This window comes from Heterocephalus glaber, unplaced genomic scaffold (assembly GCF_053883595.1).
Source record: "Heterocephalus glaber isolate CG9 unplaced genomic scaffold, H.glaber_assembly_v1.0 deba00001504, whole genome shotgun sequence".
Lineage (NCBI taxonomy): Eukaryota > Metazoa > Chordata > Mammalia > Rodentia > Bathyergidae > Heterocephalus > Heterocephalus glaber.
In genome coordinates this window covers 24,155,533-24,173,498 of record NW_028258324.1, presented here as the reverse complement: position 1 = coordinate 24,173,498, position 17,966 = coordinate 24,155,533, and the positions used below count along the sequence as shown (strand labels likewise).

At 35.5% G+C, this 17,966-nt stretch overlaps 1 long non-coding RNA gene and 1 pseudogene across 2 annotated transcripts in view; one reads left to right on the top strand and one right to left on the bottom strand.

The window, feature by feature from the left end:
* LOC110347720 (uncharacterized) overlaps positions 1-17,966 on the bottom strand; it is a 179,749-nt gene that overhangs the window by 39,364 nt on the left and 122,419 nt on the right. The window lies entirely within an intron of this gene.
* The window catches only part of LOC147825279 (uncharacterized), a 46,574-nt pseudogene continuing 42,759 nt past the window's right edge, over positions 14,152-17,966 (top strand).

Here is a 17,966-nt window from a genome sequence, read left to right as displayed (position 1 = left end):
AAGATCAGAGGAGAAATCAATGCAATGGAGACTAAGAGAATGATACAAAAAATCAATGAAGCCAAGAGTTGGTTCTTTGAAAGAATCAACAAAATTGACAAACCCTTAGCAAACCTGATCAGAAAAAGGAAAGAAAAGGCCCAAATCTATGCAATTAGGAATGAAAAGGGTGAAATCACAACAGACCCAGCAGAAATCCAGAGGATCATCAATACCTACTTCCAGAACCTGTATGCCAATAAGATGGACAACACAGAAGAAATGGACAGATTCCTAGATACATATGAATTACCAAAGTTGAATGAAGAAGACCTAAAAGCTCTGAACAACCCAATATCAACCAATGAAATTGAAAATGTAATTAAAAACTTATCAACTAAGAAAAGCCCGGGCCCTGATGGCTTCACTGCTGAATTCTACAAGACATTTAGAGAGGAATTGCTGCCACTACTCTTTCAACTCTTCAATGAAATTGAAAGAGAAGCAATACTCCCAAATTCATTCCTGGAAGCAAGCATCACTTTGATCCCCAAAGCAGAGAAACACCCAACCGAAAAAGAGAACTATAGGCCAATCTCACTAATGAACATAGATGCAAAAATCCTTAATAAGATAATGGCAAACAGAATGCAGAAGATCATCAAGAAGATCATACACCCTGGTCAAGTGGGATTCATCCCAGGGATGCAGGGATGGTTCAATATACACAAATCAATCAATGTAATACACTATATCAATAGAGCCAAGGACAAAAAACATGTGATTATCTCAAAAGATGAAGAAAAAGCATTTGACAAAATCCAACATGCATTTATGATAAAAACCCTACAAAAATTTGGAATAGATGATCTCTACCTCAAACTGATAGAAGCCATCTATGAAACACCAACAGCCAATATCATACTAAATGGTCAAAAACTGAAACTCTTCACACTCAAATCAGGAACAAGACAAGGATGTCCACTATCACCACTCTTGTTCAATATAGTTCTGGAAACATTAGCCATGCCAATTAGACAAGAGAAAGAAATAAAAGGAATAAAGACAGGAAATGAAGAAGTCAAATTGTCATTATTTGCAGATGACATGATACTCTATATAGAAGACCCCAAGAACTCCACCAAAAGTCTTCTAGACTTAATAACCAAATTCAGTCAAGTAGCTGGTTACAAGATCAACAAACAAAAATCAATAGCTTTCCTCTACGCAAATGACAGACTCACTGAGTGAGACATAGGGAAAATAATTCCTTTCACAATAGCATCCAAAAACCTGAAATACCTAGGAATCAACCTAACGAAAGAACTCAAAGACCTCTTGTCTGAAAACTATGGCACTCTGAAAAGAGAGATTGAAGATGATATCAGAAAATGGACAGACATTCCCTGCTCCTGGGTAGGAAGGATTAATATAGTGAAAATGGCCATACTTCCAGAACTGCTATATTGATTTAATGCAATTCCAATTGAGATCCCAGAAGCATACTTCATAGACCTTGAGAAAACAATCCAAAACTTCATTTGGTACAGAAGAGACCCAGAATAGCAAAAGCAATTCTAGGTAACAGAGACATGGCAGGGGATATCACAGTCCCCAACCTGCAACTATACTACAAAGCTACTGTGATAAAAAACAGCATGGTACTGGCAAACAAATAGACTTGAGGACCAGTGGAACAGATTAGAAGATGAAGAAACAATGCCAGACACACTCAGCCATGTCATCTTCGATAAAGGAGCCAAGCACCCTTACTGGAGGAAATATAGCCTCTTTAATAAATGGTGCTGGAAAAATTGGGTTTCAACTTGCCAAAGATTAAAACTAGACCTGTATCTCTCACCATGCACTAAACTAAAATCAAAATGGATTAAAGATATAAATATTAAAATAGAAACTCTGAACCTGTTGGAACAGAGGTTAGGTAGAACCCTTGAAGACATCGGTGTAGGAAAAGATTTTATGAACAAAACCTCAGTTTCCTGTGAACTACCACAAACAATCAGCAAGTGGGATATCTTCTTATTAAAAGGCTTCTGCACAGCAAGAGAAACCACCAGCAGTGTGAAGAGACAACCCACAATGTGGGAAAAAATCTTCACCTTCTCTTCCTCAGACAAAGGTCTACTATCTCGAATCTATAAAGAATTTAAAAAGATCAGGCCTCCCAAATTTAAACACCCAATCCAAAAATGGGCATCTGAAATGAACAGACATTTCTCAGACAAAGAAGTAGAAATAGCAAATACATACATGAAAAAATGTTCAACATCACTGGTCATTCGAGAGATGCAAATGCAAACAATGCTGAGATTCCACTTCACTCCAGAAAGAATGGCTGTTATCATGAAATCAACCAATAACAAATGGTGGGAGGGCTGTGGGGAAAGAGGAACCCTGCTCCACTGCTGGTGGGAGTGTAGACTGGTGCAAGCACTGTGGAAATCAGTATGGAGATACCTCAAAGAACTAGGACTGGAAGTTCCATTTGACCCAGCTATTCCACTGCTGGGGACCTTCCCCAAAGAATTAAAAGAATCATACCACAGTGATATATGTGTGTCCATGTTCAGAGCAGCTCAGTTTGTAATAGCTAAAACTTGGAAACAGCCCACATGCCCATCCACTGGAGACTGGATAAAGAAAATGTGGTTTTTTTATAAAATGGAGTACTACTCAGCCATAAAAAATGAGAAATTAGAGACATTTATAGCTAAGTGGATGCACATTGAGACAATCCTCTTAAATGAAATAAAGAGGTCACACACAAATAAATTCCAAATAGTTTCTCTAGTGTGAGAAACTAAAAGTGTAAATAAGAACTAAATATATAACAGGTAATGTGAAATAGGGAGAAAAGGGGCAATGGGTAAGGAAGTGGGAGGGCTAGAGGAAAGGATAGAAGGGAATGGGATTAATATGAGAAAATGGAAAAATAGGAAGAAAATTTTTGTAAATAGGGAGGAATGAAGGGGTTGAAGGGAGGGCTGGGCATGGGTGAAAAATAAGAACCAAGAGAGATTATGTAAAGGTGCAAATTTCCAATGATGAATGTCATTATATTGTATACCTAAAATGTACCAATGATTAGAATGAATAATCAATAATTTAAAATAGGAAGAAAAGGTCCAAAGGGGTAGGGGTAGGGGTAGTGGGAGGGGCAGGGGAAAGGAAAGAAGGGAAAGGAAAAATGACAAGAAATGGAAAAAATAGAAATAAAGTCTTTGTAAATACTGAAGGGTGGAGGGGGTGAAGGGAGGGCTAGGAATGGGGAAAAAATAAGAACCAAGTTGCATTATATAAAGGTACAATTCCCAATGAGAAATGCAATTGTGTTGTATACCTACAATGTACCAATAAAAGAATTTAATTAAAAAAAAGAAAGAAAGCAGTGGTTACGGTATAAATCAAAATTTTTACGCAGAAATCATTACCAAAAATCCTGAGTGAAAAGAATTTGGTGAAAATTTCTCTCAACAAAATAAGATAAATATCTATATAGCCCTAAAATATTAAAATATAAATTGTTCATTAGTGTCATTACCTCATGAGTAACAACTGACCTCAAATTGCATCATTTTTATTTTGGATTGGCATTTCTCCTCAAAAAAGTTGCCATAAAAAAGATGAAATAAAATTTAAAGAGCACTAAATATTTCTTTTTTTTCTGAAACATTAAACTGAACTTATTTGCCTACTGTAGATAACTTTTAAATTCTTTGTCTACTCATGACACTTTTACAACTTGCATAATAGAAGTGAATTTCACTCATGTTTATGTTGAAACCTACTGTTGTGTTCCATAGTAGGTTTCATTTATTCATAATATGAAACGATTTAATAAGAGTTATTAAAATTACTCTGCTAGAAGCTCCAGTGGCACAATCAGTTAGCGCGCGGTACTTGTATAAAATTACTCTGCTTTCTGCTAGGTTATGCACTGTTTTTTCTACAACATGTTTATTTAATCTTGAAGGCTGCAGAGATTTGACAGCTGCAAGATCCACAGCTCCAATAAATATATTAAGTACAACTTCACTTTGGTATAAGCTGCACATATATTCTTGTTAGAACGTTACTATTATCTGCTTTAAATCTAGACTTTCAGTAGTAGAATCTGATCTTAGACAAGTTCTATTTATACCTTTATTGGACATTCTATATTTGCAAAGGGTAGAATTCAATACTTCAAAAACTGGAAATATTTACTCTTTTATTTAAAAAAAAGTTCTTGAAGTAAAGAAAGAGATATAAAATTGAAAATAGTTATATAGTACTAGGTACACTTTTGTCATGGCCACTTAGTAATTAAAATAATACTGTATCAGTGTTACTTTAAGGAATGAGATAAGATTACTTCTCACAGAAAATTCACAGAAAGCCAAAGAGGTGGAAGAAGAAAAGAGGAGAAAGGAGAGGAGCAGGGAAAAGAAAGAGAAAGAGGAGGATTGAAGGGAAGGAAGAGAAAGAGGAATAGGAAGAAAAGGAAGAGGAGAAAGAGGAAAAAGAGAAACAGTTGTGATTTATTAGTCTTGTACAACTCTTCTCATATTTAAATCATTATCTGCACAAATGCCAAACAAACAGCAAGTTTGACAATTCAAATTCCCTTTGGTATTATTTGAGGTAGGAAACTAATTTTTTATTTAGTGGAAGTTTTACAAATAATGTCACCTGGCCAATCATCATCCCCATGAAAATAATAATGAGAAAAATCAAGTGAAAAAGTATCTTAACTATGGTTAAATTTACTTTTATTTAATATTGAAATTAATGATATGTAATTATAAAAATTAAGAAAGATTTAACAAAATTAAAATAAGCATAGGATTTCTGAGTTTTTCTACATGTGCTCACTATACAAAGTTTTTTTGTTTTTGTTTTTGTTTTCGTACCAGGAATGAACTTGGCGTCATGGTTCCCAGGCAGACACTGCGCCACTGAGCTACATTTCTGGCATCTATACGAAGTTTAAAAATAGTAAGTAGGGCTGGGGATTTACCTCAGTGGTTCTGCCACCTGCCTCACAAGCTCAAGGTCCCAAGTTCGATCCCTGGTACCAAAAAAAAAAAAATTCTAAAAATAATAAATAAAATAATAAAGTGAGCATTAAATATTACCTTTAATCCCACTAGTAGTGAAGATTCACTCAGAATTTTGAGAAAGATGATTCCAAACCTCCCCCAGTGAATACATATGTAATTTTTAGAGGACTTTTTCTAAATCTTGTATTCTAATATATATAATTCACTCAAAACCATGTTAGAGGAAGATTTTCTTCTCAGTAAAGGTAGATATATAGAATCATTTTTATAGTTTTTTATAATACAAATACAAAATAATTTATTTGACCAATTCATGGGTACTCAAATTATTTGTCAACTATTCTGGTGTTGCTATTCCAGTATTTAAATCCTCTCTCATACTTGTCCAGTCATTTCCTGAGAATAACTTTAAAAAGTGAATTTATTGAATGAAGGTGTACAAAAGTTCTGATATAGATTATCAGAAAAGTTGCACCACTGATGGTCATAGCAGTTCCGCACACTTGCCTTCATCTTTGCTAATATATCCTTAAAATATTTATCTAAATGTTTTAACTAACAATCAACATTTTATTAATTTGTTTTTTCTTTTGTAGGAAGGATGAACATTTTTTTTTGTTTGGTACCGGGGATCGAACTTGGGTCCTTGGGCTTGTGCAGCAGGCAGCGAAACCACTGAGCTAAATCCCCAGCCCTAAAAGAATGTAGTTTTTTGTTTTGTTTTTTTTGTACTGGGGACCAAACTCAGGACCTTGCGCTTTCAAGGCAGGCGGCAGAACCACTGAGCTAGATCCCTGGCCCGGATGAACATTTTTTGATTGCCCATCTGCATTTCTTCTCATTGAGGGTTCCTTGTTTTGTTTTTTCGTTTTGGTGCTGTGGATTGAACCTAGAGCTTCGTGCATGCTAAGCACATGCTCCAGTACTCCTCCATAGCCCCACCGACCTCTCATGAAGGTTTAATATGAATTTGTGCATGTTTTGCCTATGCAATTCTGCTGCTGAGTAAAAACAAAATTCTCCACAAGTGGTACACAAATCTGGCCTAAGTAGAATAACACAAGCACGTACACATGCAACGTATGACTAGACCACAGCTGCATCTGATTGCCCTATAAATTCTGTTTGGAATCAGTTACTTACAAATTAGCTTATTTCATTCACACTTCTTCGCCACTAACTTGACAGGCAATTCTTAAAGAGAGGAAACGTGTGACTATTTTCAACTTTTTTTTAAGCATTTCACAATTGAAGGCATCACTCCCAGAATTTCTGTATGGATTTTGACTATATTTTTCTTTACAATCCCATCTTCTGCTTCTGACTGCCACTTGATGAGTAATACTAATGGCTAAACTAGCACTTATAGGGCCACTAAAGATAGAATGACATCTTTTCATCCATCTTAAGCTGCAATCGGAGTATAAACCGAGCTATACTATCTTCACACTGTCTACATGAACCCTGCTCATTCTCACCTAGCTATGTGCACCTTGAGTGGCTCCTGCAGAAGCTACATCCTCCTCTGGTGGATGTTCTTTAGCTTCAAGACCTGAAGAGCCACTACGCTGGTCACACTTCTGACAAATTGTGATAGTTACAGGATGTCTTCTGCTTAAACTGTGGCAAAACTTGTTGAAGATTTTTATGTTAAAGGGCCAAAAATATTTATAGTTCAGATTTTTTATCTACTATCTTGATCTATGTAGTTTCAATTTTTAAAAATAATTCTGCCTCATCTAAGAAAAGGAACAAAACAGGGTATCACCATGGGCCACTTGCTCTGCACATTTTCTGTTTTTGGTCTTTCTCTTTCCACGCCAGACAGAAGAAGCAGCAAGACAGCTAATTTTCCAGGTTTCCAAAAATATTGCTTCTGGAAAGCCCTGAGAAAATCAGAATTCACAGAGGAAAATCCCATTCGCCTGCCATTTTCACTTGTGTCATTACCTTAAGGCTCTAACCCAGGCTTAATCACCTCCTGTGGCTTCTTTGTTATGGGAAAAGCCCATGTAGAATAGTGTTCTCCTTTTCCAAAAATCCCATTTTAACTAGACTATGCCTGTTTTTGCAGACATCTCTTTTGGAAACAAAGTAAATAGCAATTACAACGTGCTCACATCCACCTCTCCCATGGATAAGGAGGTAAAAATATTCACAGTATACTACGCATTTGGTTAAAATTTGCTCCTCAAGACATATCCTAGCCAAGATTTTTTTTAACCTTTTCCCTACTCCTTTAGGTTGAAGTAAATATCTCTTTGTTCAATTTGTCTTACTCTCAAACTGCAAAATTTCAGTATAGTTTAGGAATTTATATTTTGTACTTTTATTCTATATTATTTCATTGCCTAGGAATGGAAGTTATATATGGAAAAATACATTGGATAATAAAATTATGAATAACTAATTTCTTTCAAATCATAAATAAACTTTAAAAATTGATTACTTAGCTGAAAATTAAGTATAAAAAAGCTATTAATTTGGGTGTTTCATTGAATTGAGTGCTTCTGAGAAATGAAGTCCCAGAGAAGGAGGAAAGGAGTTTTCTTCATTATGCAGAAGAAAAAGGGAGAGAGGAGCGGTTTTCTTTCAGTATAAATAAAGCCTGATTTTGGAGTTCTGACTCCCAAGAACATGAATGTTCATTTTAACTTCATGGAATGCGGTACTGTGTCTGTTTATTCATGTGACTTGGTTTAATTGCTAATTCAGTGTTGTTTCTGGGGTACTTAAAATTCAGTAATGAAGATTCACATAACGAAGTATTATGTAGACTAATTAATGAATATATAATACCACATGAAGTTATTTCAAATGCCAACTGTTATCATTATACATGTCAGACTTAATTTTGCTTCTGAATACTCTGAGCTGGGTACCTAATTCTATATTCACTATTTCATTTACTTTATGCCAATGATCCTCAGTTTTGTGCTACCTTTCCAGTATAGTAACCTTCTATTTAGGAGAAAATCACAGAAATAACCTATGTTTTCAATAAGAATAACCATACATTGAATTTAAATGATAGTCATGCCATTTACTAGCTCTCTGATCTTGCCTTAACCTTTTGGAACTCAATTTGATGAGTTTTAAAATGACAGTAGTAACATGAACAAATTAAATATATATTTGTTGAGTATATACCATGTTCTAACCCTGTTCTGGTACTGGGGACTTTCCAAGCAAGACTACAAAGCTGCTGCTTCAAGGAAATTAGTGAGAGCCAGTTACCATGCAACCATATGAAAGGATCAACTGACAGCATTGTGGGTAATATTAAACGAAATATTGTTTACAGGAAAGTGTTACTATGTGTAGCCCATAGTAGATACAGCACTAAGAAGTGTTAGTTAATTCTTTTTTTCCCTATATAGAATTGCCTAGAAAAAATGACTGGGAAATTTGACTGCATGTCAAATGTTGATTATGTCAGCATACAGATGCTTGTGTAGGCATCACAGAGTTTCCTTATAGGTGAACTTGGGCTTTTTTACCAATAGCATAGATAGACCTTTCATACTTCATTCTACATGAGAGAAATGATTTTCTAAATGTTTAATATGTTTATATCCCAGATGAAGAAGCAGAAAATAATTTAACTTTATATTTATACACTTACAGTTTTCACCTTTGTTTGCAACAAAAGTTACTACATGCTTTGAAACTGTAACTCAAATAAATAAATAAAATATACCCAATATAAAATGTACCATCTTAATCATTTTAAGCTCATTATCATCAACTACATTCACATTGCTATACAATCAACTTCTAGAAGTTTTCATTTTGCAAAACTGAAATTCTGTGCCCATTGAGCAACACTCATTCATCCCATGCCTCATCCCTTGGAAACCACCATTCTTTCTGTATCTATGAATCTGAATATTCTAGATCCCTCATCTAAGTGGAATTGTATAGCATTTGTCTTTTAAGACTACCTTATTTCACTTAGCATTGTGTTCCAATGGGTGCTTCTACCTTTTGACTTTTGATAATAAACTGAAATGAACCACATACACAAATATCTCTTCAAGATCCTGATTTCAATTATTTTGTATATAAATTCAGAAATGGAATTGTTGACTGATATGGTAATTTTATTTTTATGCTTTTCAAGAATTTCCATACTGTTTTCACAGCATCTATATCATTTTACATTCCCATTAATAATATTCAAAACTTCCAATTTCTCCACATCTCCACAAACACTTGTTATTTTGTCCTTTGTTAGGCATGTTTTATACTAACTATCCTAATGGGTGTGAAGTGATACTTCATTTTATTTGAGGTCCCTAATGATTAGTGATGTTGATCATGTTCTTCATGTTCATCAGGTTTGGTATGCTTATTGCCACTTGTATATTATTTTACAGGAATGTCTAGTTAAGTATTTGTCCACTTTTAATCAATGTGCTTATTTATGTATTTATTTATTTAAGTTGTAGTTCTTCATACAGTCTTAATATTAAACCTTTAGCGTACATTTATAAATCCATGATTTATAAAAATTTTATCATGTTATTTAGGTTGCCATGCACTTCGTTCTGTTCTTTGACACAGAAGCTTGTTTTAGAATGTCCAGTACATCTATTTTTACTTTTGTACCCTGTGCTTTTGGAATTACACTCAAGAAATCATTCCCAAATAAATCTTATACTTCTTAAATCAATAATAAAGAAAAAAGAAAGAAGTTACAATGGAAGTTAATATTTCCATAATTCATTAGATAAAGTTTGCTGATAAGTGAGAAGCATTGGAGTTCATACTTAAAAGCTAAAATCTGCCTCTGCCACTCTCTCATTCAGTCTGTTACTAATATAATGTAAGAAGATATATGCTAAACTTTAAACAGTCGGGATGGGCAGGCACCTGATAGACAAAGTAAAGACACTAGAACAAGGACTTACTTTTACCTTTTTGCAACATTCTGGTATCTTCAGATGGAGAACTCTGCCTGGAGAAATGATTCTCAGGGTGTTGTCACACAGAACAGAGCCATCACTTGGCAGATGAGTTCAAACAGAATCTGTCACTGACTCGCCGAAGTCGTTTTTTGTGTGTAGGTGGGATGAACTGGGGATTGAATTCAGGGCCTTCACACTGAGCTATATTGCCAGCCCATTTCTATACTTTTAAAATTTTTAGCCACAGCCTCAAAACCTTGCTAAGATGCCCAGGCTGTGCCTCAGCTTCCCACGCCCAGCTTGAAGTAAATTTTTTGAGAGACACATTCTAGGTGCCACACATTCACTTCACTAAGGCATGGAGATAAAACATGAAAGGAATTGTCCAAATTAAGAAGTTTTGTGTCACATGCTTGAACAATGGAAACCATGTAATCAACAAGATGGTCATGACTGGTCAGAGGGGTGGTAGAGTTCTTACTAGTGGCCAGGGAGTAAACCTACATTGAGCTACCACAGAATAATCTTGCCATCTATTGCTAAATATTAAAATGTGCAGATGTAAGACTCAATTGAGGTTAAACAACATTAGATTGTAGAATCATAACAAGAGTTAATGCTGAGGGGTACCTAACCACCATTACAAGAACCCTCTTAGATTTCAAACCTTTGATTTATTCCTGGAGAACACATCTTCAGATTTCCAATACCCCCAAAATTTAAATTTTCTAAGACTATGATATCTATTAATAGATAAATACACAATCATATAAATATTACTTGGTAGTTATCTTTATGCTTTACTTTCAAGGGGGCTTTGCTTATATTGAATGGAGAAAAAGCAGTTACATACTAGCTATTTAAGTAACATGCATCAAGGAGAGACAGGTACTATATAAAGAATGTCAAGGGCTGAGGATTTAGCTCAGTGGTGCAGCTCCCCACCTCTCAAGTGCAAGGTCCTGAGTTTGACCCCCAGTACCAAAAAAAAAGAAGAATGTTAATTCATCAAATAAGATCTTGCCATTTGCTCAGCTTTTTCTGCTTCCTTGCTGGTAACTTTAAGGGTTATCTTTCTTTCCAAATTAGCAATATGCCAATTATCTCAAGAACAACTGTATCTTTTTCAAGTATTAAAGAAAAAACCCAAGATTTAGACATTTTAACTACAAAATGGAAAGTCATGAGAATATATTGGGGAGTGATGGAACAGTATCTCAACTGTAATGATTGTCACATGATTGTATACATTTTTCAGAATCACAGAATTGTGAACCAACAAAGATCAATTTTACTGTAGTCTTTAGTAAGAAAAACTCAAATAAAGCAAATAATTAAACATGTATTTAACATAAGTTCCAGCAATTCCACTCCTAGATATTTACTTAAGAAAAATAAAAATACATATCCTAAAATGCTACTATAAGATTGTTTATAGTAGTTTTATGTAAAATAACAAAAGCTAAAAACCAATCCAGTTATCCACCAAGAAAAAAAAAGGAGAAATAAACTGGTATGGTTATGAAATGGATACCATCACAAAGTTATAAACTAAATTACTTATACATGGACTAATACAGTATAGATGAATTTCACTTATCTCATCCCAAGAGAAAAAAAATCAAGATACAAAATAGTAATTTTGCATAATTCCATGTGTATAAAGCTCTAGACCAAACATCAAGCCACTGTGAAGAACATTAGAAAAGTAGCTGCCTTTGGGGAAGAGAAAAGGGAGACTGAGAAGGTAAGGGAAATTTTGATGGTGTTAAAATGTTGTATATCATGATGAAGTCAGGAGCACTTTTGGTGTAACCATTTGTCAAAACTACACTGTACATTTCATGTGTGAATATTTCATTGTACCTAAACTTTACCCCAAAAATTGTAAATAAAATTTTTAAATAACAAAAATAACACAAGTAAGAAAATGCATCCATCTTTACTGCCAAGAAAATTTCTATTAACACAAAGAAATTTACAACAAAATGTAGCTGTAGTAAACTCTATTTACATAATGCCAATGAATCTTTTATTTATTGGATTTTCAACTAATCAGGCTGAACCTATAGTCAAAACACAGAAAATTTACTAATAGTTACCAAGTGCAAATATTAACAACTTCAGCAAAACAAAATGTAAATGTTAAAAGAATGCTAAAACCAGACATAAATGTTAACAGCTTTGTCTAAGAAAAAGTGGGTGACAGAATTAGGGAGAGATCATGCATTTTCAGGATCATTGATGTTATTTTACATCCAAGGATTTGAGATATTGACTAAAGCAGATGGAACAATAAATAGAACTATCGATATATTATCTTAGATACAAAATGTATCCAGTAGTAGAATTAAGAATAAAAGAACAGCTAATAAAATTAAACCAGGAAGAAAGAGAAAATAAGTTTAGTGTGAGGTAGCTCTCATCTCTCATATTAGATGATTATTAGTATTTTCTTAACATGATAAATCCAGAAATTAGAGTTATTTCCATATTATTTGTTGCTAATTGAGCTAAATGAGAAAGGAATTTAAACAGTGGCAATTAAAAGTTTGCCTCTAGGAACTAAGATTGAACACAGTGAAGAGAGTGGCAAAAATAAAACTTGTATTAATTTTTAAATTTTGTGTTGCTTACTGTTTGATTTAAAGTGGTCCACACAGCACTTTGGTTATAAGTGTTAAAAATCAAAAAATTGTAGGGCTGGGGACTTAGCTCAGTGGTTCTGGCGCCTGCCTCGCAAGCGTAAGGTCCTGAGTTCAATCCCTAGTACTCAAAAAAAATTTTTTTTTATTAAAAAATTGTAAAATATTTTTCAAATATTATATCAAATTAGGAACTATATTTTTCTAAACAAATATCACTAAACCGGATCCAAAAATACATTTTATAATTTTTTTTTTTTGGTACTGGGGATCAAACTCGGGTCCTTGCACTTGCAGGGCAGGCGCCAGAACCACTGAGCTAAATCCCTGGCCCTACATTTTATAATTTTTTAAATGTAAAATACATAAAATGTCCCAAATCGAGTTTTCAGAGTATTTGAAATGTAAATTGGAAATAATTATCATTATTTATTCACAGTTGTACTAGGCACCATACAGTAGAATAATTACAATATCAGAGGTAATCCCCTCAAGGAGCTCACTTTCTGGAAAAGAAAATATTTTAGGCAAACACATGAATGCTTGCTGAGCAATGTTTCTAACAATGGTGATTGATGTCAAGGAAGAACAGACTTCGTCCTATCCTAGGAGGATGAGTAAGGCAAGTTTCTCTCTCCATCAAAACCAGCCAAGACCAGGAGAGATGGAAAAATGGGTTCCAGGTGAGAATGCTCTTAGGGAGCCTTACATGACATAAAGGAAGGCAGAACTCTCATTTTCCTCTTCTCCCAGCTGTTCTAATAGCATAAAGTGCTGCTCACCTACCCATCCACATCTGCTGACACACTGGCATCTGCAGATGATGGCCTCCAGGTGTTTGCCTGAAGAAAGATCCTGAAAGTCAGTGCAAGCTGGAAGCCTGGCCTCCAGGAGCAGATGCTGGCCTGCAGAACCTTGCACATCTCTGCAAGTATATTTTGAGAAATAATCACACTTCTAAAGACAGAAATGGCATAAATTAAAAATAGGACATTACTTATAAGACATTTTACATTTACATATTTAGTATTTTTTAAATAAAGCTTTTGTGTGGCTCAGCAAAAATCTGTGGGTTCTATATCTTCTTAAAGAAGAAATTTTTGAGCGCGGGGCTGCTCACAGCCTTTCTGGCGGGCTCCCGGGGAGAGTGAACCTGGCTAAGAAGCTCACTGCCACCTCTTGAGGGCCGCAGTGGGAGCCATGGATACAGAGGATCTATGGATACAGAACTCACAGATACAGAGAGACAATTGTATTCACTTTGTAGAGTTACTGTGAAGATTTAAAATAATGCATAAAAAGCACTCAAGATGCCTGGTGTAGAGGCTGCACATCTAGTTACTATGATTACTTCCACAACAGCTTTTTTCTGATTGGCTGAGGTTCCAAAGCATAGCATGTTCAGTATGTTGTGCTCTCCTTCCAGAGTGGGTAAAAGGAGCCCATTGCAGTTAGTGACATTTGCCTGGCTGCTCCAGGCACTCTCTGAGCTTACTTACAGAGCAGACCTAATTTGTCAGCATGGTTTTCTCTTTTGATGAGTAAACTGTGAAGGAAGGGATGGCTATGGATTTGCTGCCTGCTCAGGTTACAAGGTCAGTAACCTTCAGGGATGTGGCAGTGCTCTTCAGCCAGGATGAGTGGCTTCAGCTGAAACTGGGTCAGAGAAACCTGTACCGGAAGGTCATGCTGGAGAACTACAGCAACCTGGTCTCCGTGGGGATTCCGGTTTCAATACCTAAGGTGATTTGCCAGTTGCAGAGAGGAGAAGACCCCTGCATAAAAGGAAGAGAAATGCCTCCAGATGTCTGCCCAGATTTCAAAACTTGGCCTGACATAGAAGGAGTGCCTGTCAGACAGGACATTTTTATTGAAGAAACATCTTATGGAATAATAAAGAAAAAGTCCACTAAGTATGGTCCTCGGGACATTGTCTTTGAAGAATCTGTGAATTCTTAGGACAAGATAGTACAGGAGCAACAGAAACCCCTTAGGCAAATGGCAGCCTCATCCAAGAAAATTATCAGTGAGAATGAAAACCCTACAAGTCTGGAACTGGGGAAGAACTCATTTATAAACACAATTCTTGTTTCACAACAGAGTGTTCCCATAGAGATGGTACTCAATATGTATTATATCTTTGGGAAAGATTTTACATAGAATTTTGATCTAGTGAGATGCTTCCAGATTTACCCAGGAGGAAAAGTTTATGTCTGTCACGAGTGCAGGAAGAGCTTCAGCCAGAGTCTTCACCTTCTGGAACACCAGAGAATCCATACTGGTAAAAAAAAAACCCTACAAGTATAACAAATGTGGGAAGACCTTCATCCACTGGTCATCCCTTCTCGCACATCAGAGAATCCACACTGGGGAGAAGCCATTCAAGTGTAATGAGTGTCCAAAAGCATTCAGCAGCAGTTCCACCCTCAATGACTACCTGAGAGTGCACACAGGAGAGAAGCCTTACCACTGCAGGGAGTGTGGGAAAGCCGTTACCCAGTGTTCCATGCTCACTGTGCACCAGAGGATTCACACTGGAGAGAAGCTCTATAAATGTGCTGAATGTGAGAAGACCTTCAACTGTAGAGTAAAGCCTCATAGGAATCAAAGAATCCACACAGGAGAGAAACTCTATAAGTGTAGTGAGTGTGGGAAAGGTTACACTCAGTTTCCATCCCTTGTTGAACAGCAGAGACTCCACACTGGAGAACAGCTGTGTCAGTGTTTGGAATGTGGGAGAACCTTCACGCGTATCTCCACCTTTATTGAACATCAGTGAATCCATACTGGACAGAACCCCACCAGTGTAATGAAGGTGGGAAGAACTTCAACCAGTATTCATCCTTTAATGAGTATCAGAAGATCCATACTGGGGAAAAACTTAACACTTGTCAAGAATGTGGCAAAGCCTCTGGCTGCAAATCCAACCTTTATAGGCATCAGAGAATCGTAGCAATCTTATTTCCAGACAAAGTAGATTTCAAATCAAAACTAATTAAGAGGGACAAAGATGGGCACTACATCCTTGTGAAGGGAACAATCCAAGAGGAAGAGATGACAATCATAAATACATATGCACCAAATATGAATGCCCCAACTATACAAAACAAATCTTAATGGAAATGAAAAACCAAATAAGCACTAATACAATTATAGTGGGGGACCTCAATACCTCACTATCACAAATAGATCATCTAGACAAAAAATTAACAATGAAATTCTAGAAATGAACCAAGCTATTGAACAAATGGACTTAATAGATACTTACAGAGTGTTCCACTCCACAAAATCAGACTATACATTCTTTTTGACTACACACAGATCATTTTCCCAAATAGACCACATGCTAGCTCATAAGACATGTCTAAGTAAATGTAAAAGAATTGAAGTTATCCCCTGTGTATTATCAGACCATAGTTCAATAAAATTGGAAATCAATAGCATAAGAAACTGCAAAGCTCCCACAAACACATGAAAACTGAATAACACCCTCTTGAACAATCAATGGGTCACAGAGGAAATTAAAGAAGAAATTAGACAGTTTCTAAAAGTAAATGATAATACCAGTACAACATACAGGAATCTATGGGACACAAAGAAAGCACTTCTGCACAGGAAATTCATAGCAGTGAATGCCCATATTAGGAAAACAGAGAAAACTCAGAAAAATAACCTAATGCAGAACTTCAAGCTCCTAGAAAAAGAAGAGCATAAAAAACCCAAAGCTCATATAAGAGAGGAAATTATAAGGATCAGAGCAGAAATCAGTGCAATGCAGTCTAAGAGAATGATACAGAAAATTAATGAATAAAAGAGTTGGTTGTTCGAAAGAATAAATAAAATCAATAAACCTTTAGCCAACCTTATCAAAAAAAGGAAAGAAAAGGCTCAAATCCATGCAATTAAGAATGAAAAAGGGGAACTCTCAACAGATCCAGCAGAAATCCAAAGGATCATTAATACCTACTTCAAGAAACTGTACTCTAATAAAATGGAAAACACAGAAGAAATGGATCAATTCCTAGATACATATGAATTGCCAAAGTTGAATGAAGAATATATAGAAATTCTAAACACCCCAATTACAATGAGTGAGATTAAAAATGTAATACAAAATTTACCAACAAAGAAAAGCCCAGGTCCTGATGTCTCCACTGCTGAATTCTGCAAGATATTTAAAGAAGAACTAATGTCATTACTCTCTAAACTCATCAAGGAAATTGAAGGGGAAGCAAGACTTTCTAATTCATTCCTGGAAGCAAGTGTTAATTTTATTCCAAAACTAGGGAAAGTCCCAACCCAAAAAGAGAACTACAGGCCAATCTCCCTAATGAACATAGATGTAAAAATTCTCAAAAAGATACTGGAAAACAGAATACAGAGGGTCATCAAGAAGATCATACACCCTGACCAAGTCAGATTTATCCCAGGGATGCAAGGATGGTTCAACATTCATAAATCAATAAGTGTAATACACTATATTAACAGAGTCAAGGACAAAAACCATATGATCATCTCAATAGATGCAGAAAAGGCATTCGACAAAATCCAACACCCAATCATGGTAAAAGCCCTACTGAAAATTGGAATAGAAGGTCTTTATCTCAACCTGATTAAGGCTATCTATGAAAAACCAACAAACAACGTCATACAAAACAGTCAAAAACTGAAAACTTTCATACTAAAATCAGGAACAAGACAAGAATGCCCACTATCACCACTCCTGTTCAATATAGGCCTGGAAACATTAGCCACAACAATTAGAAAGGAGAAAGAAACGAAAAGAATAAAGATAGGAAAGGAAGAAGTTAAACTGTCATTATTTGCTGATGATATGATACTTTATATAGAAGACCCAAAAAACTCCACCAAAAGACTTCTAGACTTAATTGACAGATTCAGTAGACTAGCTGCATACAAGGTCAACACTCAAAAAACAATAGCCTTCTTGTACACAAATAACAGACTCACTGAGAGAGAACTTAGGGAAACAATACCTTTTACAGGAGCATTCAAAAAAATGAAATACCTAGGAATCATTCTAACAAAGGAAGCAAAAGACCTCTGCACTGAAAACTACAGCATTTTTTAAAAAGAGAATGAGGAGGATATAAGAAAATGGAAAGACATCCCTTGTTCCTGGGTAGGAAGAACCAATATAGTGAAATTGACCATACTTCCAAAATTACTATCTGGATTTAATTCAATACCAATTAAAATTCCAACAATATACTTCACAGAACTAGAGAAAACAATCCAAAAATTCATTTGGAACAAGAAGAGACCTAGAATAGCAAAAGCAATTCTAGGCAACAGAGACATGGCAGGGGGTATCACAATCCCCAACTTAAAACTATACTGCAAAGCTA